This window comes from Hemicordylus capensis, chromosome 3 (assembly GCF_027244095.1).
Source record: "Hemicordylus capensis ecotype Gifberg chromosome 3, rHemCap1.1.pri, whole genome shotgun sequence".
NCBI lineage: Eukaryota > Metazoa > Chordata > Lepidosauria > Squamata > Cordylidae > Hemicordylus > Hemicordylus capensis.
The window spans coordinates 303,718,804-303,745,322 of NC_069659.1; the positions used below are offsets into that span (position 1 = coordinate 303,718,804).

Genomic DNA, 26,519 nt, shown 5'->3' on the forward strand with positions numbered 1-26,519 from the left:
GTGATTTTTGAAGTTTATATGTCTTTAAAGTTTTTCTCCATAGAGAAAAATGGAGGTTTCAGCAAATGTATCGCTTCATGTCAGGGGGAAAGGGGTGGCCTAGAGCAGAGTGTGGTGGGTGGTAGTGCCCAAGGGGGGCAAAGAAGCTATATAATTATTTGAAAGGAATTTGGCATAGGGCTGATTTTTAAGTGATTTTTGAAGTTTACGCGTCTTTAAGGTTTTTCTCCATAGGGAAGAATGGAGGTTTCAGCAGCCCCATAAATGCACTTGGCGGGGGTGCTGGGGTGGCCCAGAGCGGTGTAGTGCACAGAGGGTGCCAACCACCCCCATGGGATGCTAACACATAGGGTGCTGGGTTTTGTTGTTTCTGAGGTGTTCTGAGTGTAGATTCTCTGGTAGCATATGAGATTTTCAATGACAAACAATGAATCCACTCTCTGTCACCACTGCTTGCCAACTCCCAGCCCATTTTGCTTCCATCGGGGCTGCTGAGAATGAAGGAGTACACACACCCTGTGTCTCCTTGGAGCCCACAAGGGGAGTGAGAGGTGGCCCCGGGAAACTCGAGTCCTTGAAACCCGTACATCTGATTGTAGCCCCTGACTGCAAGGTGCATGAAGATATCAAACACAGGATTATTAAACAGAATTGTGAAGCAAATATTTTCCCATTTGCAGATAATTCTGGTAATAAGTTTCATATTCAGCCAAAGTTGGCTTTTGAGCAGAACAATATCACTAGGAAACTGGGGCAGCCAAAACACTTGAAAGGGTGTTGAGAACTACTTCCATTCTTTTTTAAATCTACAAATACATAAATATACAGAGATGTGCACACAGATTAGCTCAGAATAGCCAGTGTGGTGTAGTGGTTAGAGTGCTGGACTAGGACCGGGGAGACCTGCGTTCAAATTCCCATTCAGCCATGAGACTAGCTGGGTGACTCTGGGCCAGTCACTTCTCTCTCAGCCTAACCTACTTCACAGGGTTGTTGTGACGAGAAACTCAAGTATGTAGTGCACCGCTCTGGGCTCCTTGGAGGAAGAGCGGGATATAAATGTAAAAATAAAATAAATAAACGTTACACAGTATAGTATTAGAATAATATTACAGTATTATATTGAAAGCCAGAATGAGCAGAAGGGAGGTCTTCATTCATTGTGCGATCACAGAAGAAATCATTAAGGTGGCAAACAAGTAATCCAATCAAAGAATACAAGCAATAATACCCAACACTTTTCTTCTTGTTGATCAGATTGTTGCAGTAATAGAGATCTTTTCCCAATTATCCCTTTGTACTTATACTCAGCAGAAAGCAGAGAGATATTTTCTTCTACCCAGTACTCAGATTAATCCTAGCTGAGTAAAGAATGCTGTTTTGTTATTCTACAGCACAGCTTGCTAAGAGATTTTACATTCTTAGAAGTGTAAAGTTCTTAGAAGTGTAACCTGGATAACAATGGAAGTTGATTTCAGCATACTTGTAGATGGGGTCTGTTGTATTCAGATATATATTTTTTGCCATCTATGAAGAAGATTGGAGAAAGGGAGAAGCTCTCTAAGGTACTGGATATTATAGATGGGATAGAGATATAAGCATAAGCAATGCAAAAGACAGATTATAGGAAGATGTCCCAGCTGGGCAACAAGACAGTGCAATCAATACTGAGACAGCTGCACTGTGATGCTGTTGCTTCTGGGTGGTTGTCTCAATCATGCTCCACATGCAAATGAGTAACTGCTTTTTGATTCTAGTACACAACATACATATAAGGCACATGGGCACTTAACACACACAATACAGTGATGAATGTCGGAATCCAGCCACAGTTGGGGACCCACAGGGAAATAATAGACTTTTAGATGCAAAAGGTACCAATCTGTTTGTATAAATCTGAGCATGGCCACACCACAGACTTCAGAGCAGTGGGGAAAGAACCCATGTCCAATTTTTCTTCTCACCCAAAAAGTTAACCAGGAGACCTTGTGCCAATCCCATGCCCAGATTAATGAAATTTAAAATGAATTAATTTTTTTCATTTTAGTTTCCTTCCATACCTTAAACTGTCTTTTTCAGGAAGGCATGGCTCTACCTCCCCTGCTGAGAGACACTAATTGCTGGTGCTAAGCTAGTAATTGCTGGTAATAATCAGTTTCCATTCATATGTAAAAGAGGACAGTTTTAACCTTTCAGAGAGCCATCTTTGTTACCTGAAGCAATAGGTTTTTACTAATTCAAATGTTGGCTGCCTTTGAGAATATCCATGTTTGAGAATTTACTAATGCAGTTTTATTCATTTAGCAGTTCTTTGCTGCTACAGGTGCAGAATATTTTTTAAAAAGTCAAATTGTAGAATATTCTTTTCCAAGACTATAACAAATCCCATACCTTTTGATGTAGGGGTGATACAATTGCTTTTCCTAATATTTGCTTTGTTTAAATATGGTTAAAATATTGATCTCCGGGATAACACCAAGGAATCATATAACACTGGCTTTGAAAGAACTACACTGGATGCCAATATGTTTCCAGGTGAAATACAAAGTGCTGGTTATTACCTATAAAGTCCTTAACGGCTTGGGTCCAGGCTATTTAAGAGAGTCCCTCCTTTGTCATGAATCCTCCTGCCTTCTACTATTTTCTTGAGAAAATAGTTCTCGGTTATGGTTGCCACCAGCTTGTCTGGTTGCGACTCAGGACTGGGCTTTCTCTGTGGCTGCTCCAGGACTTTGGAACATTCTCCCCACTGAAATAAGAGCATCTCCTTCTTCTTTTGTTTTCAAGAAGACCCTCAAGACTCTCCTGTTCTCACAAGCTTTTAATTAGATTTTTAATAATTTGTTTTATATTGTTTTTATTGTGTGTTGTGATTTTTTGATATTAAAATTTGTATACCACCTGGAGATGCACATATCAGGTCATATAAAAATATATTAAAAACATATTTTTGCTCAGATATTTGTAATTATTTAAGATGAATGCAATTCAGCCCCACTGAGACTTGAGGAGGATGTCCCCCCGCCCAATATCTCCAAAACATTTCAGGGGATATTGTGAAGGAGAAATTCTGATTATTATTTTGACTGAATTCTTGAATTTTCTCCAAAGTTCTCATGAGAATCTTTTCTTCAGCACAGCAGTTGTCTTTCTGGAAATGACTCCCCCTCCCCAGCATGCCCTCATCTCTTGCCTGTGGGCTTCTCAGATGTATCTGGTGGGTCACTGAGTGAAACATGGTGCTGAACTAAATAGGCCTTGGGCCTAAGCTGTTTAGGCTTTATAGGTGATAACCAGCTCCTTGTATTTTGCCCAGAAACTTATTGGCAGCCATTGTAATTCTTTCAATACAGGAGTAATATGGTATCCCCAAGATAGCAACCTGGCTGCTGCATTCTGTACCAACTTCAGTTTCCAGACTGCATACAAAGGCAGCCTCACATAGAGCACATTGAAGTTACCAGCATATGTATTACTGTTCTGAAGTTGTTTATCTCAAGAAACGGATGCAGCTGGCATATCAGCTGAAGCTGATAAAAAGCACCTCTGGCCACCGCCTCAGCCTGGTATATCAGAGAGAGAGATTTGGATCCAGAAGCACCCCCAGTCCACAAATCTGTTCCTTCTGGGGTAGTTTGAGCCCATCCAGAACAGGCAGATCAAAATCATCTTCTGAGTTCCTACCCGACACAATAAGTACTTCCATCTTATCTGAATTCAGCCTCAGTTTTTTATCCCTCATCCAGCCCTTTACCATCTCCAAGCAGGCATTTAGGGAGGTTATGCCTTCTCCCAATGATGTTGACATGGAAAAATAGATTTGGGTGTCATAAGCATACTGATAACACCCTGCACTAAATCTCCTGATGATCTCTCCCAGCGGTTTCATGTAGAGGTTAAACAACATTGGAAACAATATGGAGGCCCAAGGACACCATATTAAAGTACAGATTTTGTATAACAACAATTTCCAAGGGACACCATCTGGAATCTGCCTGAGATGTAGGAGCGGAGCCACTGTAAAGCTGTGCCTCCCACCCCCAACCCCCTCAGACATTTCAGAAGGACACTATGGTTGATAGTATTGATAGCCGCCAAGAGATCCAAAGAGATATGCAAATTATTCCTGTGTGCAAAATTCAAGAAGTGAGAAATGGTGAATAGTAAATAAATTATTGTAAGCATTCTCCTCCACTTCCAGCAAAGCAAATAGGGGAAAAGACTATGGTTGGAAAATATTCTTGTACATGTCTAGTAATAAGAGCTCTTGCTGCCTTACAATCACAAAGTATCTTCTCAACATTAGATGCTATCTCAATATGTCAGATGATAAATTTTTTTGGTTTAAGTTGGAAATATCTAGAAAAATAGGGGAATGAACATAATTTTATACCAGACTTAAATAGTTCCCTGGAACCTCACAGAAGCCAGTGAGAGTTGGAAAATATGTGCAGCAATTTCAGTTGAGCAATCATCACTTCAGAACCTTTATTGGAATCCTATGCAAATTGTGTAAAAGGGAAAGGATTGCAGTATTTAGAATATGTGGAAACCTGTTTCTCAAAATGCAAGATATAACAAAAACAAGCAAGTTAAGAACATTTCTAAGCATGAATAAGAGGAAAACATCATTTTACAAAGTTAAGATAATCGAGAGCCATATTGAGAGCTAAGTAGCAATAACACAGACTTGACTAGTCAACCATCCAACCCATTATAAAGGTCCCAAGTTGGACACCAGTTTCAAATGAGTGCAGCAAGATGCTTCTTAACATGCAGAGGGAATATTCCAGCTGTTGTTATGCTACCCGTTTTGCATCTTAACCAGCAGATATATTGAAGTTAAAATACTAGCTAAGAAGGAATGCCTGGAAGGAAATATGGGGAACTGAATAGCACATTTGCCTAAAAATAATAATTTTTACTGCAATATCTCCGAGAAGCAAATGGAAAGAAAAGAGTCTGCTTACCAGCACGTCTTAATAAAAGTGCTTGACTCTAATCTAAGGATTACATAGAAGTAAACTCCACTGAAACTAGCCCGACTGAGGCTTCTGGCTATAGTGGAACTAAATGGCTTCTTTGTACAAAGGTCATTTAGGCTTAGCAAAGTTGTGAAAGACCATTAACCTTATAAACAAGAGTGAAATTTGCTTAGTGCCTTAAACCCTTTACAGAATTAATGGAGATGGTCATTGGCAAAATCAAGTTACATTTGAATTAAAAAATGAAAGTCATTCAGGCTGGACATATGCAAAAATAAATAATATTCAGCATGTCACAGGTTGTTTGTTTCACCTTCCAGGATCATTCAAGGCCAAACAAGATAAGATGGCAGTTGGCATTCTCTGGTTTGTCACTTGTGTCTCAATTAAAAAAAAAAATGCAACCTGGAGCCAAGATAATATCAGTCATCTCAGCACTGCAGGACATTGGGACATTTGGGAATAATAATCTGTCTCCCAATATGATTTATGTCAGGACAACTTAATAGTGGATTGTTAATTTATGGAAGCCTTTTAAAGTTACCTTCTGCATAATAAAACAATGCTGGACCTTTAAAACAGTGAAGATAAACAGAGGCTTTTTCTTCAACAAATATTGTGAGAAGGATGTAATGAAAAAGTAATTGAGAGGGCCTGAATGGACAGGAGGGTGACTCTTGATTTCTCCCCCCCGCCCCCCACAGTGGTACAAATATTTCAAAATAGTGTGCAAGTATAATTGGCTGGCTGTATTTAGAAGTGTTAACTTAATTAGTAGAAATGCCTGTATGTCAGAACTAGTGAGATTACAAAGGGACTATGACTGAATATTTTTCCTTTTCCTTTGCTTCTTGGAAACAAGAGTATGGCATTGGGGGAAAATAAGGAATTAGACTAGAAAAATCTGAATTAAGCAAATTGCATTACATTCAAAATGTAATTTTCTTCAGGAAGTACTTAACTTGAGAGACGATTACTGTCCTGGGTTGGGGGGAAAAAGAAAAGCAATAACATAAACAATAAAGAAGAATTTGTCACTGGCAGCTTTATTGCAAAGCATTACTGTGCCAAATGATCCAAGCAGAACATTTATGTTAATTAAATTGACCATAAATTAGAGACTTTGCTAATGTTTTATTTCACCTTTCTGCTGGGACTGGCTGCTACTAAGTATTTCTGGCACAGATACATCTTTCACCAGAAATAAGCAGCTTTGACAAAGGACTCATGTTTATTGTTGATAGAAATTTAAAACTATATTAATTACAAGGCATTAAAGAAGGTACATGAAAATGCTTTTGTATATTTTCTGAATGTATACATGAATTCTGTAGATGAAATACTCCCTGTTTTGAAGATATACCTAGGAATAAACAGGAGAATTGAATGTGACTCGTGATTGAACCTGAATGAAGTGGTGAGCTTGTAAATTCTGTACTCAAGCCTGCTTCCTATATTCAGAAAAATGGGTTGCAGCATAGAGCTAAAATGATTATTTAACAGCCAGGTCTAGATATATTCCAATAAATTTATGACAGTTCAGAGTTCTAGTAAAGTACTCTGCTCCCTCCCTTTTATTTCTGTACTGATAGTCAGTCGGTTCATTGCTATTCACTGTAGATAGAACAAGTTGAACTTGCTTGCTAGATGTCAGAGAACATTTTATCGTACTTGGAAGCATACTTCTTTATTGTCAATGGCCTCTAGACCATGTCTTTCATTAGCTGGTCCTCATTTTCTCAATTGCTGGGCGATTTCTGCCAGAGCATTGGACTTACCGGGGCAGGGGGAGCAGTATGTTGTCTACTATTTGAGTCTGACTCCGTGTTGCCACTTTAACCACATCCGTGCTATGCAGGGATAAGCTTGCAAGGTCAACTGACATATGCATACCAGGGAATAAACTGCAGTCATGGATTAATTTATATGTGACTGTAGTCCTTTGGAGAAATAATGAAAAGTTCCTCTGGTCAGAACTCTATGCAGTCAGTGTATTGTTTTAAATTTTCTTGCCCTCTGCAACAGAGCATACTCATGGCATGTTTTGCACCAATGATCATGGGGAATGGACATTTGACCCTCATTGTTATGCTTTATAGCAGATCTTTTTAAAGTAGGGTTCCTGTTATTCTATCATTCTCAGCTCTCAGTCATTATGAGAGTCCTACACTTTTGACAACATCCTGTCTGTTTCCTCTCTGTCAAGTCTGACATATTTGGAACTGATGGGCATGCAAGACTATAGAAAGCCAACTGACATATCCCTCACTATGTGAAGTACTTAAAATCGTTTTAAGTTCAAATCATTGAATGTTAAGGAAAGCTGTGGGCTATCCTGTGTTCCATTGCATTGTCCCCTTGTCAGAAATTTAAATATAGCTACAGTATTGGTGTCAGGACGGCCGGCCAGGCAAATTACTGCCTTGTAGGCCAGGAGGCCAGGAGATGTCCCTGAAGGACTGAGAGAGATCTCTGGAACATCAGAGCTTGTAAGGTGACACATCCTAATTCCCATCCACAGCTGATGGAAGGAGTTTGCTTGTAACCGAAGATGAATTGCAGTTTTTCTGGATTTAAGAAGCTGAAGAAGAGTGTGGAGAGTTGAAGGTAGGCTCTTTCTGGCAATTGGATGTGATATGTTGTTGACTTGTAGGAGTATGCAGTATTGTTTGCCTGTACCCAATGGTCAACTTGCATATTTGTAAATAAACCAAATAGTGTAAATTGTGCCGTCAAGTCGGTGTTGACTCCTGGTGACCACAAAAACCTGTAGTTGTCTTTGGTAGAATACAGGAGGGGTTTACCATTGTCATCTCCCGCGCAGTATGAGATTATGCCTTTCAGCATCTTCCTTTATCGCTGCTGTCTGATATAGGTGTATCCCATCATCTGGGAAACATACCAGTGAGGATTCAAATCGGCAACCTTTGGCTTGCTAGTCAAGTCATTTCCCTGCTGTGCCATTAAGTGGCGAAATAAACCAAATACTACGCCTTAAATGTCCGGTGATCTTTCCTGCAAAGAAAGCCAGAAACAGGATAGCACTGCCCCCTTAGAACCATTTTAAGAAATAATGATTGTTTCTAACAAGATTGTAGATTTCTGAAGACTCTAAGAACTGTTTTTTGTTTTAAGTAGAATCTCAGTAGAAAATCAGAGGCACCTAGAACCAGTAGTTCAGTCTTGGTGATTCATGGTCTCCACCTAACTACTATGGGAAAGCATTCCTGGTAGACTTGGAAAATAATATTCTACAATTCTCTCTCTCTCTCTCTCTCTCTCTCTCTCTCTCTCTCTCTCTCTCTCTCTCTATATATATATATATATATATATATCCTGAAGCAAGGAAGAACTGTTAAAAGAATAAAAACGCATCAGTAAATTTTCAACCACAGATATTCTAGCCAACATTAGAATTCATAAAATCTTATTATTTCAAGGCACAAAGTTAGTTCTGTGATAGATTAAATCTGTCTTCTTTTACATATGAATTGGAGCTGAATATTACCAGCAGTTACCAGCTTAGTACCAGCAATTAGTGTCTCTCACCAGGTTATGCAGAGTCATGTCTTCTCTGAAAAAGACAGTTTGTTTTAAGGAAGAAAGAATTTTTTAAAATTACAAACAGATTGGTACTGATTACTCTAAAATACTATTATTTTAGTATTTTAGAGTTTAGGCTCACTCTAGAGAGCCAGCATGGTATAGTGGTTAGAGTGTTGGACTAGGACTGGGAAGACCCATGTTCAAATCCCCATTCAACCATGAAACTCACTGGGTAACTCTGGGCCAGTCATGTATCTCTCAGCCTAACCTACTTCACAGGGTTGTTGTGAGGATAAAAATAACCTTGTACTCTGAGCTCCTAACTCTGAGCTTCCTCTAAGCTCCTCAGAGGAAGTGTGGGATATACATGTAATAAATAAATAAATAAATATTTCCCTGTGTGGGTCCCCATCTGTGGCTGGACTCCACTCCTGTCTCACTTGCAGCCTTGCCTCAATCCTCCCACCTTCCCTCACCTCCACCCTCCCATCTTGCCTTGCACCTCACCACCAGCCTTGCCTCTAGCCTCCAAGTTGGGAGGCTGGAGGTGAGGCAAGGTGGAAAGCTCAAGGTGAGGTGGAGGGCTGGAAGTGAGGCTTTGCTGTGGTTTGCTTTAAACATCCTTGAAAGTAAGTGTGTGTGTGTGTGTGTGTGTGTGTGTGTGTGTGTGTGTGTGTGTTGGTTGAATGAATGAATCATTTATTTCGATCATTGATCAGAAAACATAAAATCAAACCTAAAACAAAATGATACAAAATCCCAATAAAGAAAAACAAAAGGGGGAAAATCACTTTAAATCCATAATACAGTTAAAGGTTTAGCTAATAATAACAGCACCACTCAAACTATGCATTAAACTGATGAAGCTAAGAGCTTCCAAAGAACTTTCCCAGCTATTGAGCCAGTGTGTGTGGAATGAGTTTCTTTCTTGGCGGCGGTATCAAGGCAGTGTGGGTGCATGTGCATTCAGAATGGGGCCTTCCTGATTCAAACTGAGAGAGATCTAAAATTAACTGAGTGGACATCAAAAAAAATTGTGAGATAACACTGTATTGAGCAATACTCAGCAACATTTAAAGAAATTTCAGCTAAAAGCACATTTAGATAAAAAATTATCTGAATGCCCCAGAAATTATTTTATGAGGGGTATCAAATAGTAATAATGGATGTCCCTATAAAAATTACATTATAGCAGTACATGTGATGTTATTTCTGTACTCCCAGTGTTACGGGGGTGAAATCTCTCAGCATAAGGTCTTTTCTTGTATCTCCCTTCTAGGACTGCCATTTGAAGTATATTGAGATGAGCTAGTGTTAGAGCTTTGCGATTCTTGGGAATAGTTAATATACCAAGATATCTAGCTGGTTTATTAATGACACCTTGATTTCCCAAGAAAACACCTCTGGGCATGTGAATAAGCTCTATCTGATTCTCCATTCTAATACATGTTGTTTAACTATGAACTTGGGTTTTGAAAACTCCACAGATATTAAATAACCTGGGGATAGTGCATGGTACAACAACATCTCCACACCAGGTGTGTGTGTGTGTGTGTGTGTGTGTGTGTGTGTGTGTCTGTGTGTGTATGTGTGTTGATACTCCAGTGAGTTGCTGGGAGAAAGGGCAGAATTTAAATTCCAGAAGACAGGTTCTTTGGCTTAGAGCCCCAGCTGTGGCACTCATCATGCCCTGCTGTGATGGAGAATACGATGATGGGCATTGGAGTCCAGCCACAGCTGCGGTCCCTCAGGGAAATAATAGAATTTTAGATGCAAAAGGTACCAATCTGTTTGTATAAATCTGAGCATCACCACACTACCATCTTCAGAGCAGTGGGGAAAGAACTCATGTCCAATTCTCCACCTCAGCCACTACGATAACTAGGTGACCTTGTGCCAATCCCATGCTCAGATTACTAAAAAATCAAACTGATTAATAAAAATATATATATTCTTACTTCCATAACTTAAAACAAACTGTCTTTTTCACAGAAGGTATAACTCTGGCAAAAGAAATGCAAGGTGACAAGAGGGGCAAAAAGAGAGTCTGAGGAACATTTGGCCAAAAGTATCAAGGGGAATAACAAAAACATTTTGAAATACATCAGAAGCAGGAAACCTGCCAGGGAGGCGGTTGGACCCTTAGACAATGAGGGAGTGAAAAGGATTATTAAGGAGGATATGGAGGTTGCAGAGAAGCTAAATGAGTTCTTTGCATCCGTCTTCACGGCAGAGGATACTGAGCATATACCTGTTCCTGAACCAGGCTTTCCAGGGATGGCGGCTAAAGAACTGAGTCAGATAGAAGAGACAAGAGATGATGTTGTAAACTGTCTGGAAAAACTGAAAACTAGAAAATAGCCAGGGCCAGATGGCATCCATCCAAGAATCCTCAAAGAACTCAAATGTGAAATTGATGACTTCCTTTCTAAAATATATAACTTATCCCTGCAATCTGGCACTGTACCACAGGACTGGAAAGTAGCAAATGTAACACCGATTTTAAAAAAAGGATCCAGGGGCAATCCGGGAAATTACAGGCCGGTTAGCTTAATGTCCATTCCAGACAAATTGATGGAAAGCAACCTCTAGGATAAAATTGTAAAGCACAGGCTCTGCTGGGAGTGAACCAGCATGGCTTCTGCAAAGGTAAATCTTGCCTCACAAACCTTTTGGAGTTCTTTGAGAGTGTCAACAAGTGTGTGGATCAAGGTGATCCAGTTGACATAGTATACCTGGACTTCCGAAAAGCTTTTGACCAAGTTCCTTATCAAAGACTCTTGAGGAAACTTAGCAGTCATGGGATAAGGTGACAAGTACATGTGTGGATTGCTAACTGGTTGAAAGACAGGAAACAGAGGGTAGGTATAAATGGAGAGTGTTCACAATGGAGGGAAGTAAGAAGTGGGGTCCCCCAAGGATATGTACTGGGACCAGTGCTTTTTAATTTATTCATAAATGATCTAGAAGCAGGGGTAAGCAGTGAGGTGGCCAAATTTGCAGATGATACCAAACTCATTTGGGTAGTGAAATCCAAAACAGATTGTGAGGAGTTCCAAAATGATCTCTCCAAACTGGATGAGTGGGCGAAAAAATGGCAAATGCGGTTCAATGTTAGCAAGTGTAAGGTGATGTACATTGGGACAAAACCCCCTAACTTCAAGTATACACTGATGGGATCTTAGCTGTCAGTGACTGACCAGAAGAGGGATCTTGGGGTCGTGGTGGACAGCTTGTTGAAAGTGTCGACTCAATGTGCGGCAGCTGTGAAAAAGGCCAATTCCATGCTAGGGATCATTAGGAAGGGGATTGAAAATAAAATGGCTAATATTATAATGCCCTTATACAAACTATGGTGTGACCACACTTGGAGTATTGCATACAATTCTGGTCACCACATCTAAAAAAGGACATTGTAGAACTGGAAAAGGTGCAGAAGAGGGCAACCAAGATGATTAGGGGCCTAGAGCACCTTTCTTATGAGGCAAGACTACAACACCTGGGGCTATTTAGTTTAGAAAAAAGATTACTGCGGGGAGACATGATAGAGGTCTATGAAATCATGTATGGTGTAGAGAAAATGGATAGAGATAAATTCTTCTCCCTCTCCCATAACACTAGAACCAGGGGTCATCCCATGAAATTGATTGCCAGGAAATCTAGGACCAACAAACGGAAGTACTTTTTCACACAACACATAATCAACTTGTGGAATTCTCTGCCACAAGATGTGGTGACAGCCAACAACCTGGATGGCTTTAAGAAGGGTTTGGATAACTTCATGGAGGAGAGGTCTATCGATTGCTACTAGTTGGAGGGCTTTAGGCCACCTCCAGCATAATAGACAGGATGCCTCTGAGTAACAGTTGCGGGGGAGTAACAGCAGGAGAGAGGGCATGCCCTCAACTCCTGCCTCTGGCTTCCAGTGGCATCTGGTTGGCCACTGTGTGAAACAGGATGCTGGACTAGATGGGCCTTGGGCCTGATCCAGCAGGGCTGTTCTTATGTTCTTATGACTCTACCTCCCCTCCTGAGAGACACTAATTGTTGGTGCTAAACTGGTAATTGATGGTAATTAATTTGCAAAATGGTGCAGATTAACTTTTCGTTTGCAAATTAAGCCACAGCATGATAATTATTCAGAGAACCTTTTAAGATTAATTGGAAGTTCAACAGGATATTTTTGGAATCTCCCACCTCACATTCATTAATACTTTGTGGCATATTTGTCTAGCTCCTGGTGCTAGTCATGTGTATTTAACATGTGGTACCTGCATCTTTTCTCTCTGCACTGAACTCCATGAAGAGAGGCTAATGGGCACCATGAATTAACCACATGTATCTTACATTTACCACATGTTTTAAGGGGTACCAAGCATGGAGAGAGGGAGTAGCTAAATGCACACATGAAGCACCTTCCTGGTATGCATTTAACAAGAACTGCACAATAGACCTTGCTGTAGGAAGGCAAGAGCAGAAGAACTGCAACTGTAGCCAACTGCTTCAGGAATACTGTACAGATCTCACCACCAAACTTGCAATGATTCACATATCCATCCTGCAATAATTAGATGTAGTGTGTAAAAATAAATGTATTTAAAGCATTAAATACATTTATTAAGTTTACTTGATTTACCATTTGTATTCATCACTAGAGAAACCTGTGGAATGGTGAAGGCAATTGGAGTGGTAAATACATGCAAAAATGACATCTAAATTTTATTGGAAAGGCTGACAAAGCGTTGTCATTATCACCCCTGTAGTAAGGATAAAAAGTGTTTTATAAATGGCTCACCTTGAAAGATAGGCAGTTTAAAAGAAATGGCTCACCTTGAAAAATGAGAAGGTTAACGGAGAAAGAGTGTGCTCTGTTTATTTCCTTTGTAATTAACATTCTTTTAACAAACAAGTGTTAATGGAATATATAATTGCATTACACTGTTGACTAATTTTATTTTAATTATTTTGTTTGCAACATACTGTTTTTTCTAATAATGCACTCCTCAACTTAATAAATTGGAATGGTGATAGCAAGTGACAGAGTAAGAAATATAATTTATCTAGGGCAGCTTCATCATTACTATTGATTTTAATGCCTTAGTATTCACTTCACAGACACTGTAAATAATCAGAGTGAAAATTAAGGCAGCTGCATGGTTTGTGGAAAATACTTTCTTAATGGGAAATATAAATATGTGTGTGCTTGTTATTACTCTGTCAAACTTCCTTAGGGTCATTTTTCTAAAAATGGTTAGCATGAATTGACAAACTGGGAAGTTATACTATTTTCCCAATGTAAAAATCATTTAAAGTTGAAAATAAGGCAGCACACAATTGATTCATTAATACAAAATTGTATATTAAAATTAAGCTCAGATCTTTTTAAAAAGTATAAAACAGCCCTTCATGATGAAAAGGTCAGTTCAAAACATTGAAATGAGCAGTTTTTGTATAACACAATTGCTCTGTTATAGCTATATTCCGTAAGAATTCAAATGTGCAGATAGTTCTTTCCTACCTGTGTTTACATTCCAAATCCTATAAATAATTAGAATAAGATTGAAATTGCCGGGAATACAAAGTGTGGGTGAAGCTTCATGGGGATGTGTTGCAGTGATTTTGCTGCAAATTTGACCTCTTTGTCCTGACCTGACTGTGAATTTACCCAGTCTATGTGTGGGTAATTGAAGTCACCCATAATTACAGCCCTGCCTCTCCTTGATGCCTCCCTGATTTCCTGCTGCAACTCCCCATCACTGTCGGCATTTTGATCTGGAGGGCGATAGCAAGTCCCCAGTATCACGTTCCCTTTCAGGCCTTGTATTGTCACCCACAGGGTTTCTGTGGAGGAATCCAGTCCACCTAGGTTTTCTAGCTTTTTAGATTCCATCTCTTCTTTAACATACAGTGCTACCCCTCCTCCAAGGCGTCCCTCCCTGTCCTTTCTATAGAGTTTATATCCAGGGATAACAGTATCGCAGTGGTTCTCACTGTTCCACCATGTTTCTGTTATGCCCACTATATAAGCACTCCAGCTCACCCATCTTGGCTCAGAGTCTTCTGGCATTGGCATATATGCTGAATCTCTCACCTGATGTATGCTATTCTTTTGACTCTTTGACCTGCTGGCACCGGCTCCCGTCTGCTCTTTATGTGGCTCTGCTCTTTCCCCTTCTGTTTTATCTGAATTCTTTGCACCCTCACACTTTAAAAGTTGGCTTTTGCCACATGGGATAATGCCCAGCTCCCATCGGCTGTTCCCCAGGCATCATTTTAAAAGCTGCTCTGCAACCTTTTTGATTTTAAGCTCCAGCAGTCTGGTTCCATCTTGGTTCAAGTGCAGCCCATCCCTTTTGTACAGGCCTTGCTTTCCCCAAAATGTATCCTAGTGCCTAACAAATCTAAACCGCTCCTCCCGGCACCAACATCTCATCCACGCATTGAAACCCCTCAGGTCTGCCTGTCTCACTGTACCTGCATTTGTATAGGCCTTGCTTTCCCCAAAATGTATCCCAGTACCTAACAAATCTAAACCTCTCCTCCCAGCACCAACGTCTCATCCACGCATTGAATGAGATGTTGGTGCCAGGAGGAGGGGTTTAGATTTGTTAGGCACTGAGATACATTTTGGGGAAAGCAAGGCCTGTACAAATAGATGGGCTGCACTTGAACCAAGATGGAACCAGACTGCTGGTGCTTAAAAAGGAGTTTGTTATCCTGCATCCAGCCCATCACTGCCTCCAGGCAGACATTTAAGGAAGTTATGCTTTCTCCTGCTGAAGCTGACATGTAGAAATAGATCTGGGTGTCATCAACATACTGAGAATGCCCTGAACCAAATCTCCTGATGATCTATTCCAACGGTTTCATGTAGATGTTAAAGAACATTGGAGACAGTATGGAGCCTTGTGGGATGCCATATACAAGTTCATGTTTTGAAGAACAACAGTCTCCAAGTGACACCATCTGGAACCTTCCTGACAGGTAGGAGTGGAATCACTGCAAAGCAGTGCCTCCCACTCACAACCCTGTCAGATGCTCCAGAAGGATGCTTTGGTCAATAGTATCAAAAGCCACCAAGGATTCAAAAGGACCAACAGAGTTACACTCCCTCCATCAATTCCCCATTGCAGATCATCCATCAGGCCGACCAAGACAGTCTCCACCCCATAGCCCACCATAAAGCCAATTTGAAATGTGCCTACATAATCAGTTTCCTTCAAGACTGCCTGGAGCTGAGGCCACCACCCTCTCAATTACCTTGCCCAGCCATGGAAGGTTGGAGAAAGGCCTATCATTGCTTAACTCTGAGGGATACAATCCAGGGTTCTTCCGAAGAGATCTAATGATTGTCTCCTTAAGACAAGAAGGTGTCCTATCCTGCCTCAGAGAAGCATTTATAATATTTACCAGGCCTTCTACAACAACCTCCCTACCAGATAGTATGAGCCATGTTGGACAAGGAAGAACAGGTGATAGGCTGAACCATTCCAAGCTGATGATTATCCACATCATCAGGCATCACATACTGAACCTCATCCAGCCTAACTACATAAGAGGAGTTGCTTGACACCTCCACATTAGACTGCAATAATTGTGGAGTCTGAGTCTAAGTCAGCCCAAATATGAGATATTTTATCCACTAAGAATTGATGACTGATTCAGGGCCTTAAAGGGAAATAAAATAAAGCCATGCCTCAGATGTCCTCTTAATGATGGCACTCTTCCTCTTTTGGTTCAACTTGTGTTGCCACTTTCTCCTGGCTCTCTGTAGGAGTCATGTTGTCCTCTCAGGAATTACTGCTATTGAGTCCTAACAACTGAAGTGATAGAAGAGAAATGTCACCTGCCTGCTATTTATAGTGTAGAGAGCTAGCTTAGTTATCAGGGTAGGCATAGGCACTAGGTGAGTGGAATTGCATGTCCACAGAATAAAGAATGGTAGAATGTTGGCCAGGGCAATGGACTATTGCTATTGGCCCCTCTTCTTCGCTTCTGTTAAAGGAACTGCTCCGGGGTGAGTGGCTAACACCCCTAAATGTGTTTGGCCTTTGTGTGAGGAATTGGTGAGCTGTGGTGGAACAGTCCCACATCAGAATAATTTTTGTGCAAGTTCTGATCCCTGGGAAATGAACTGACAGAGAGGTTGAAGTTCAAAATAAAGAAAGATTTTATTTGTGTTCTTTGGCAACACTTCTATCACCGGGACAATTGACTTGGTGCTTAGGGGCCTCTCACTTCCAACTATCCCTCCTGTTAATATCTGGGCAAGGACACCTGCTGATGCTTCTGATTTGGGTACAGGGATTTCTGCCCCTGCACAGAGATATAAAGAACCGTGGTGATGCACCCGTCATGCACTCTGTTGTAGGCTGAGAGGATGAGGCCCTAATTCAGGCCTCTTATTTGAAGGCCCTCCATCGGGGTCTTCAAGCTTTGGTTCTAAAATAAGAGAACTGATAGAACTGAATTGAATAATTAAGATATATTTTATCTAGAAAATGGAATCTTACTAAATGTTAATGCTGTGTATCTGCACTATTTGTGACCTGTAATGCTGACCAGATCTATTTAGTCTTCATTTAGTGGCCAGTCCACAAGAACCTGCTGTTGTTTCTTAGATTCCTTTTTCAGTCAAGCAATCACAATCTGTATAGAGATAAAGCTGATATTCTAGTATTCAATAGTAATTTTAAAAGGAAAGTGATGTTGTAACTGTTCCTTCATAAATTTAGCTCCAATCTTGAAGAACAAGATGCATTATATCACTGTTGATAAAGAGGTTACTTTATTTAGTACATTGATATGTTGATTAGCAGACCCGTGCTAATTGAGCAAAAAGCCACCTTTCGAATGTGGTGGTTTTCTTTATATTAAGGAGGGGCAGAGTAACTGGCCTAATTCAGCCCAAGCACAGCATCAATACAGTGGCTCTTGCTGGTTCTACCTTGTGTTTCTTTTTGAGCCATTTGGGCTCAAACCACTTTTGTTTAAAAGTGCTATATAATTAGTATTTATAGCAGTAGTAGTAGTATGTTAAAAGGTACACCCAATCCCATCCTGCACCTGAGGTAGCTCTCCAAGCAGCCTCGCTAAGCCCTGATTTTTCTTCCCTGAACTTCATATTTTACATACTGTGCACCCATCTGCCCCCCACCCCGCAGAGCCATTCTACCGCTCAACCACCTGATCTTCCTTCCTTCAGCCCATCCACACACCTGCTGATTCTTCCCTCTCTCCCCTTACTTCACCTAGCATGCCACCAACTGCCACAGCTCTTCCCCTCTGATCTTCTGATTCTGGGTTCTGAAAAGGATATTAGTCTCTAGTGCTGGCAAAAACAGAAGCAATGGTGAACCTAGAATGGACTAAAATGCTTATTTATATAAAATATGGAAATAAAAGAGGCTATCATCGAAGCTGGGGGTAGATAGAACACAGGGCAAAAAGACAGAATGCAAGGAAGTTTCTGCAGAAATCATTATAAGAATCACTTTAAACTTCAGCAGAAATTGAATGAAGAGAGAAATCGGTAGGGGGTGGCAAGAAAAATGAAGAAGACTACAAGAAGCATAGTAAATGGTGAAATTGAAAATGAAGGAGTAATGAAATATGAAGCATTTAAAAATATTAAATGGTAAAATTCTTCAGAGGAACAGAATAAATAAATGCATTTTACAAAGGAACATTTTACAAAGCAAAACACCCAGCACAGCATCCCTCCAGCGGCTGTTGCTGGTGTTTGTCTTATGTTTCTTTCTTTTTTTTACGATTGTGAGCCCTTTGGGGACAGGGAGCCATTTTATCCATCCATCCATCCATCCATCCATTTATTTATATCTATGTGAACTGCTTTAGGAACTTTGAAAAGTGATGTTTTCAAAGTGAACTTTGAAAAATGTTGAAAAGTGATGTATAGATATTTGTTGTATTCATATTCATATTCATATTCATGTTCATATTATAGGGCTTCAGCCAGTCATACTTTCAAGTATGTGTTGGTTTTTTTGAGTGCATGCTTAAATGAAATACTTTGCTATGTCAGAGACACTGAAAATTAGAATGAGAGAAATCAAATAAGAAGATTATGAATGCCAGAAAAATGTTAAAAGTGAAATATAAGAGACAAAAGAAAGTAATTATGTTGCTGTTGTGGGAAGTTTGCTGTAAAGCAATTTCCTGAATCCATTATTTAATGCTGTTCCAACAGAAAATTGAAATGTTTCATATTCCATCCCACATTTAAATTCTGTTCTGTTCTGTATCAGCTGTAATAACTATTTCAGCTTTAGAAATATGACTTTTCTTTACCCTGTTTAGGACTAGAGCCTGACCCCTATTTTCTTGTGGATGTTATGCAACCCTTTATTTTCTTACTGAAAAAGCTGACAACTAGAAAGTGCTATGGGTTTTTTCCCTGTCTCACACTGTTCTTCGCTTTTGCTAAACATCGTCCTTTTACAATAGCAGCAGGGTTGAAATCATGTCATCCACATTTTCTGCCAGATAAAGAGCATATGACCTTGAGCTGTCAATCTTTTTTGTCAAGTTGTCCTTACCATTCTATTCCATTGATTATGGAAGGAAACATATATACTCATGTAACAGCCCTTACTACAAGCTTTGCTAAGAATACCTGGACACACCACATTGGCAAGAGTTATCTTGTTAACCCAGTTATAGTGCCTGGTAAGACTGCTGAATGCTTTCAGAGCTGCCTATGATTTTTTGTTCATGATAGATTTTATTCTCAAAACTGAAGAAGGCACTGCAATAAATTGCCCTTTATTTGTCAGCTTAGTATAGCTACAGTGGACTCATCTATGTGAACACAAACACAACCAGCACTGCTTCTTCAATGCATGAAGCAAAGACCAAAATTTGGGAGTTTAAGAACCTAAACAAATCTGAGGCTTCAGACATTTTAACATAAGGACATTCCTTGATGCATGTTAAATATTCTAATAAGGAACTTTCTAGCCCTTTTGTCTCTTTCAAGGAAGTTGAGAGGCTAAGATTTCTAGTGCTGAATTAAATTAAGCAATAATGAATATACATTTATTGCATTAGAACACCATAATAGAGGAATAAATGCCACAATAAAAACACACTTTTCTGTAATATTTCTAAAAGAGAGTCATATCATAATTATGATCAAAGAGCTTCATAGTGAGAATAAAAATATTTAATAAATTATGTCTTTAATAGAAGTTCATTGTATTGCACTGAACTTTTAAAAGTGCACAGACATCTACAAGTGTGATAGTATTTCATACAGCAAAGAGGCTTTCAGATGTTGTCTTAAATGTACTCTGCTTCTAGTATGTTGCTATATAATCTTATTTCAATCTCAAGCGGTGGTATACGGTAGAATTGTATATTAGCCCCGTAAAGTGATGCCATCTAGACATAAAAACTAATAAAATGATTGGGTGGAAATCAATAGAGAACTACTGAAGGTGTTGTAAAAATGGCAATATAATTTGGTACATATCCACACTTAAGTAGCTAGATTTGCTACTTCAACATCTAAGCCTTCAACTCTTGCAGTTGAAATACAGGGGTGATAATGTGCTTTATTCACTATCATATGCATTTAGTGTGCAATATATAATATTCATCTCAACACAAGAATTCCAAGTTCCCCTTTTCAAGGGACATTTTTGTTTGATCTTAGAATAATACTTATCTTCTCATACAAAAGATACATTCATTTTCTTATATGAAAGTGACAATAGTATTGCCGTAATATTGCAACACTGACCTCTCCTCCATCTTCCAGAAGACATGCAAATGTTGGATAATAGATATTAGTCCACTATACAGGACTAAAAGTAACACATTTGCAAATGCCTCTGTGCCTATAAGATTTGGGGGCTATTTATATGACAACGTATGAGGGGAAAGGCAGGGTTCAACCTACCTTCCCCCAGATGACCACTCTGAACCCCTGTGGCATGCAAGCTGCGCGCCCACACAACCAGTGTTGCTCCTGATAACACGGGTAAACAGAGAATCCCACAGTGCAGAGTGGAGAGCGCAGTGCACTGGGGAATTTCCACAGGGGGCACGTGCTCTAGACACCCAACCCGGTGTCAGCACCAGCTAGAAGCAGCTCAAACTTACACATGATTCCAGGAGTTGGGTTAAGGGCTCATTTGCACCCTTAATCACGGCTAACAGCCAGGCTTCCGTGCTGGGTCCTGGTGGTTCTCACAGGCAGCCTAGCCCAGGCTTGACTGCTTAAGCCTGGGCTTTGCTGCTCGTGAGAGCAGCCTCTTGGATTGATTTATTTGTGAATATCTGCCCAATTTTCAATACACATATTTTTCTTCTAAAAACAAGCTTTTTAACAAAAATGCCACTTTTAGAGTATTGTTGTATGAAATACCTACTGTGCTTTCAGCATTTCACCATTTTGGGCATGCATACAACAGGACTGGCTAAGCTTAAAAAAAAAAATTGTTCCCCTCGTGTAGTGTCTGTGCACTCTGTTTCTATTTTCAGGTGAGAAAGCCATTAAGCTCATGAAATGGTTCTCCACAATGAAAAAGTCAGTGAACCAACATAGTCATGCAATAAATACTTTGAAGTTTGTGAACTTTAACATTGTCAATATTCAAACTAATTGTACTAAAAAGAACCAATATATCTGTGACTGCACTAGTGCGATGCAAGAATTTCTAATGCAGAGTCTGATTCATGATGAAGTGTCTTAATTGATAAAAGTCTTTAGATTCAAGGATACTGCTGAAGGTTGTTGACTTTATTAGAGGGAACTAAGCCGAAGTGGGAATGAGTAGTTGAACTGTGGCTTCTGAACGTGGTTATGGATTTTTGAGCATCTGCTACTTGTTGATCATAGCTTCTACATTAGCTGTGTTAATGCCAAGAATAACACAGTCTGGTTGCACCTTAAATGCTGGGGTCACATGTGACAAAGCACCAAATACTGTCCCACATCCTTAGTGGGGCCAGCCCCCTTTCAAAATTGACCCTAGAAGCCTCCTCCCCTCCTGCGTCTCGCAACCTTTGCAAGGAGGGTGAGGAGAGCCTCTTAGAAAGACTTGCAAGGGTCATATTGGCCCCAGACGGTTTCTCTGATGGCAACAGCCAGTGGGCATCTTGCCCTACCAGGCTCCCAATAATCTGCAACCTGAGGCAACTGCTTAATTAGAGCTTGCACAAAACAGACCAGCCTGGGGGCTGGATCTGGTCCGCAGGGACTTTTTTCCTGGCTTGCAGGTAGGGTATCCTGCAGCAGGAGCCACGAAGAGCTCTTGGCCTGTCTGCTGACAAGCAGCAGCAACTCAGTGCAGTTGACCACTTGAGATCAGAGGTCCTGTGTCACTGGGCTGGAGTCCACTGACACTATAAAGCTATTCACACGATGGGACGAAATTGCCTCTGCTAGCCCGATTTCATCTCATTGTGTGAACCACCAGGCTCGGCTGCAAGCCTGGTGGTTCCTGAGCGGGTAACCTGCTCAAGTAACTCGCCTCTTAAACTGGGTTTGCGGAGTAAGTGCTCCACAAACCTTTTTTTAAAAAATCATGAGTAGCCACGGCGCAGCTCTGTGCTGCAGCTACTCATGAGGAGACCCCCACCTGGGAGGCTTAAAAGCAGCCTCCCAGCTCGGGGGTCTCTCCAGTATGCCCTGTGCGCTCATGCAGGGCATACTGGAGCTTCCAGGGACCGTGCGGCCCCTGATCCTCCCAGCCCCTGCTAGTTCCGTCACGGAGCCAGCAGTCATGTGGGGGGCTGATCCAACCGCCCAGGGCTGCCACCCTGCTCATCTGTGGGGAGAGTGGGCTTAGCCCACTCTTTCCGCTAAGCTGGACAAAGCAGGTCTCACTGATCATGAGACCCGCCTCTATCTCTCTTTCCCCTCACCCACCCTATTTTAATTAATATTTTTAATAATTACTTTTAATGTAATAATAAATGTGCTGAAAATTGACATTGGCTCCTGCACACCATGGTTGGTTCTGGTTCACTGGTTGGTTCTGGCTCACTAGGACATTTAATGTAGGAGTGTGCACGCACGCGCGCACGCACACACACACACACACACACACTCTAAAGCAGGGTTGCTCAACTTAGGCCCTATGGCAGATGTTGGCCTACAATTCCCATAAACCCTAGCTACTGGCCACTGTGGCTGGGGATTATGGGGACTGTAGTTCAAAAACAGCTGGGGGGCCTAAGTTGAGCAGGCCTGCAAGAAATGAAAGTAAATTCATGGCCATGAAATACAAGCTCTCTCTCTTAGCTCCTACTCACTTTAATGTTACATCAGCATGTCCTGTAGATCTGCAGCATGAAGTCTTGCATTTGATTTGGATTTTGTTTTGTTTTGAAGTTACAATACAGGTTTAATCATTTTGTTTAACCTGTGTTCTCAAGAGGAGCTTTCAAAACTGACAATGCTGTGTCAACAGAAGCCCTCTTTTCTTACCTCTGAAAATTTGTCTAGGGGATGTTGCTAATAGCTTATATATAACTAGATGATTTAAGATGCATTGACAGCAAAACACAGTGCTGGAAAATGATGTCTTCCTTTTCCAAATATATGCAGTGGTGATGTGAAGACAGTCATCAGAAATAAATGCCAAGGTGAAGCCATAACATTTATTATCTAAATGGCTGCAATTTGTTCTGTTACAGAGTTGTGTGTCCATGCCTTCAATCCCATTAAACTGATGATTAATGAAAGAACATGTTGCCGTTGTGGGTGATTAATACTGATGTTTGGAATGACAATGACTTATGTAACATGGCTGTGAACAGGTGCGGAGCCAGCCGAGTGGTGGCCTGGGTCCAGCACTGCTCAGTGGTCCCCTCAAGATATGCCTGTATGCGTGACTCCGGCTCTGGAAGAGCCCAGAGCAAACTACCCCTTCCCACACCTGGCCCATCAAGAGCCCAGGCAAACTCTCCTTCAGTTATTTCAGGCAGCGCCGATTGCCCGATAGGACTTTCCCCCCTTTCTCTCCCTCTCTGGAGGGAGAGAAAGGGGGGAAATCCTATTGGGAGCTGACACTGCCTGAAATGATGAGCTGAGAGCTCACTCAAGCTCTCAGCAGCCTGGACCATGCCCCTTTTCATGTGATGTCTCGTGCAAAGGGGGCGTGGCCTGGGCTGCTGAGAGCCTGAGCGAGTTCTCAGCTCGTTTCAGGCAGCGTCGGCAGCCTGATAGGGTGTTTTCCCCTTTCTCTCTGCCTCCAGAGAGGGAGAGAAATGGAAAAACATCCTATCGGCAGTTGGTGCTGCTGGAAATAACTAGTGGAGAGTTCACCAGGGCTCTCGGTGGCCCAGGTGTGGGGGGGGAGTTCACTTTGGGCTTTTCTGGAGCCTGAGCCATGGGGCTTTGGCAGCCTTTTTTCATTGGCCGTCTGGGTTCTTTGAACCAGTTCACACAATGGTGGCTATGCCCTTATTCACTAAGCCTATTCACACTAAGCCTATTTACCCTACAGAGATTCATCTACCTCCTCTCCAAGTGATCACTCATGGGTGTGCCATCCATGATCAGTATGCAGTGCAGATTGATGGAGGCTAGGACTCACCCCAGCCTCCAGCAATCCCACAATGCACTGTGTGATGAGCACAGTGCATTGGGGGATTCCCTCGGGAATCAAGTGCTCTAGGTGCTCAACTCTTTTTCTGCTCAGACTCAATGCAGCCTGAGCAAACACACGACCCATACCTGGGTTAAAGGGTGTGCTTGTACAAAACGCAGGCTTCCAGGGGAGGCAGAGACAGGTTCGGGATTGCTCCTAGTACTGCACACTAGTGGTGTGCAGAACCAGTTCAAATCAAACCTGGTTCTATTCCAACTGACCTGGTTCGAGTTTGAACTGGACCATCCCCCAGAAAAGTGGGCCAGTCCAAGTTCAAACAAAAAAAGAGCCTGGTTCAGAGTAAACTGGTTCAGCCTGGTTCAGGTGCCTATGCTTCTAAAGGAGAATCGGATAAAGATTTCCCTTTACAAGCAAAGGGGATTCGTAACTCTAAAAATGAATTGAAAGGGCAGGTGGGGCGCAGGTGGGGGGTGGGGCGGATGACATTTAGTCTTCTTGTAGTCTTCTAGTAGGGCAGTGCTGCAGTAGCTGCTGTGAGGAGGGGCAGTAACTGTGTGAGGAGAAATTTCTCCACTTTTGTCCCCTAAAAGGCCACCTCCAATGCCAGCGGTGGCATGGGGTGTGGTGGCAGGGGGGGCTAGGAGGGTAGAGTCCCCCCTTTTTACCTTTAACATCCTGCCACTCACAGCAGCGAGTTTAACTCCATCCTCCTCCCCACCTCCCACTCTATAGCAGTCTATAGAAGTCTATAGCAGAGCGGGAGGCAGAGCAAGAGGATGCAGGGAGGAAGAGGAAGGAACTAAGCTTGCTGCTGTGAGCAGTGGGCTTTTAAAGTTAAAAAAGGGGAGACTCTCCCCTCCTCATCCCCCACCCTCCCTGAAGCCAGCTGCTGACACCACACCCCATCCCACTACTGGCAGCAGCAGTGGCCTTTTAGGGGACAAAAGGGGAGAATTTTCTCCTCACCCGATTACCCCCCCTCCCCGCAGCAGCTACTGCCACCACTGCCCTTCCTTTTTTAAAAAGTGAAGTAAAGGAGGGGGACTCTCCTCTCACCCCCTGCCGCTCCTGACAGAGGCAGAGGCATGGCAAAATCTGAGGAGCTGCTTCTCCTCAAATTTTGCCACCATAGGCAGATGCCTCCTCTGCTTGTGCACTGATTCCTCCTTATGCCAAACATGAGCCTTAGAGTGCTCACCAATACTGTTAACCAGGGAAACAAACTAACTAATTAAAGAAAATTGTGTGAGGTAGGCAAAAAGGACCTTCCTCCCTTTGCTAGCCAATTCTGACATGGTTAAAAAAAATAAAAAAAAAATCCTACCTATCCTAACAGGACAATAATCCAAGATCCACACTATATTACAGAGTATAGGGAAGAGATGTCTCTCTAATGCCAAATGAAGACTTGGGCGGATGTGAGCTGCAACCACTCTTTTGCTCCTTTCCCTTACAGATCATCCCCAAATACCTTGTGCTTAATCTGAAGCCCAGTGGGGCAAAAACATTGCATTTGGGACCTGTCAGTGACAATCTTACAACAGAGTATTTGTATTTAGTAACAGGTTTGGTAGGAAGAGCCATTAATAATAAATAAACTATGATTTTTTTTAAAAAAAAAACCTTAATATAATAACAAATAAATGCACTTGTATTTACTACAGAAAATGCACCAACAGCAAAATATATTTAAGGCATGATTATGCAGTGAAAAACATATGTTATTTCTTACTTTTTAATATAATCCCTCTAATTAATTCAACTGTTAAAAAGAGACAATATTGAAATCTTACAGTCCTAATTACAGTAGTCTTAACATCAGCAGTGTGGTAATACTCTTTTATTATTGGTTCCATGTTTGAGGATCAATTAATTTACTTTCAAGGCATTTACACAGTAATTTATATGAAAAACATTGCAGAGTGCACATATATTATTTATTATTTATTTATTACTTTTCTATACTGCCCCATCCAAAGGCTCTGGGTGGTACATGACAAATAAAATGCAAGAACAAACACCGTTTAAAACAAAGAGATTAAAACAATATAAAAACTAATCTAAAACCATTCAAAGCTATTTAAAACCAATTAAGAATACTTAAAAACAATTTAAAAACCTTGGAAGGCCAGGCCAAACAAGTAGGTCTTTAGGACTGTCTTGAAGGCCAACAATGAGCCCAGACTACAGATATTTATTTATTTATTTGATTTCTATACCATCCTTCCAAAAATGGCTCAGGATGGTTTACAAAGAGAAATAATAAATAAATAAGATGGATCCCTGTCCCTAAAGGGCTCACAATCTAAAAAGAAACATCAGATAGACTCCAGCAACAGTCACTGGAGGTACTGTGCTGGGGGTGGATAGGGCCAGTTACTCTCCCCTTGCTAAATAAAAAGAA

General features: G+C 41.2%; 1 protein-coding gene across 2 annotated transcripts in view; it reads left to right on the top strand.

Annotated features, from left to right (window-relative positions):
- Window positions 1–26,519, top strand: part of CLSTN2 (calsyntenin 2) — a 650,159-nt gene that overhangs the window by 295,642 nt on the left and 327,998 nt on the right. The window contains exon 1 of one of the 2 annotated variants that reach the window (XM_053308475.1): window positions 7,519–7,592. The exons of the other annotated variant lie outside the window; for it this stretch is intronic. The gene's annotated coding sequence lies outside the window, so the exon portion shown is untranslated. Of the gene's footprint in view, window positions 1–7,518; window positions 7,593–26,519 lie in introns of those variants that run through there. 2 annotated transcript variants of the gene reach the window in all.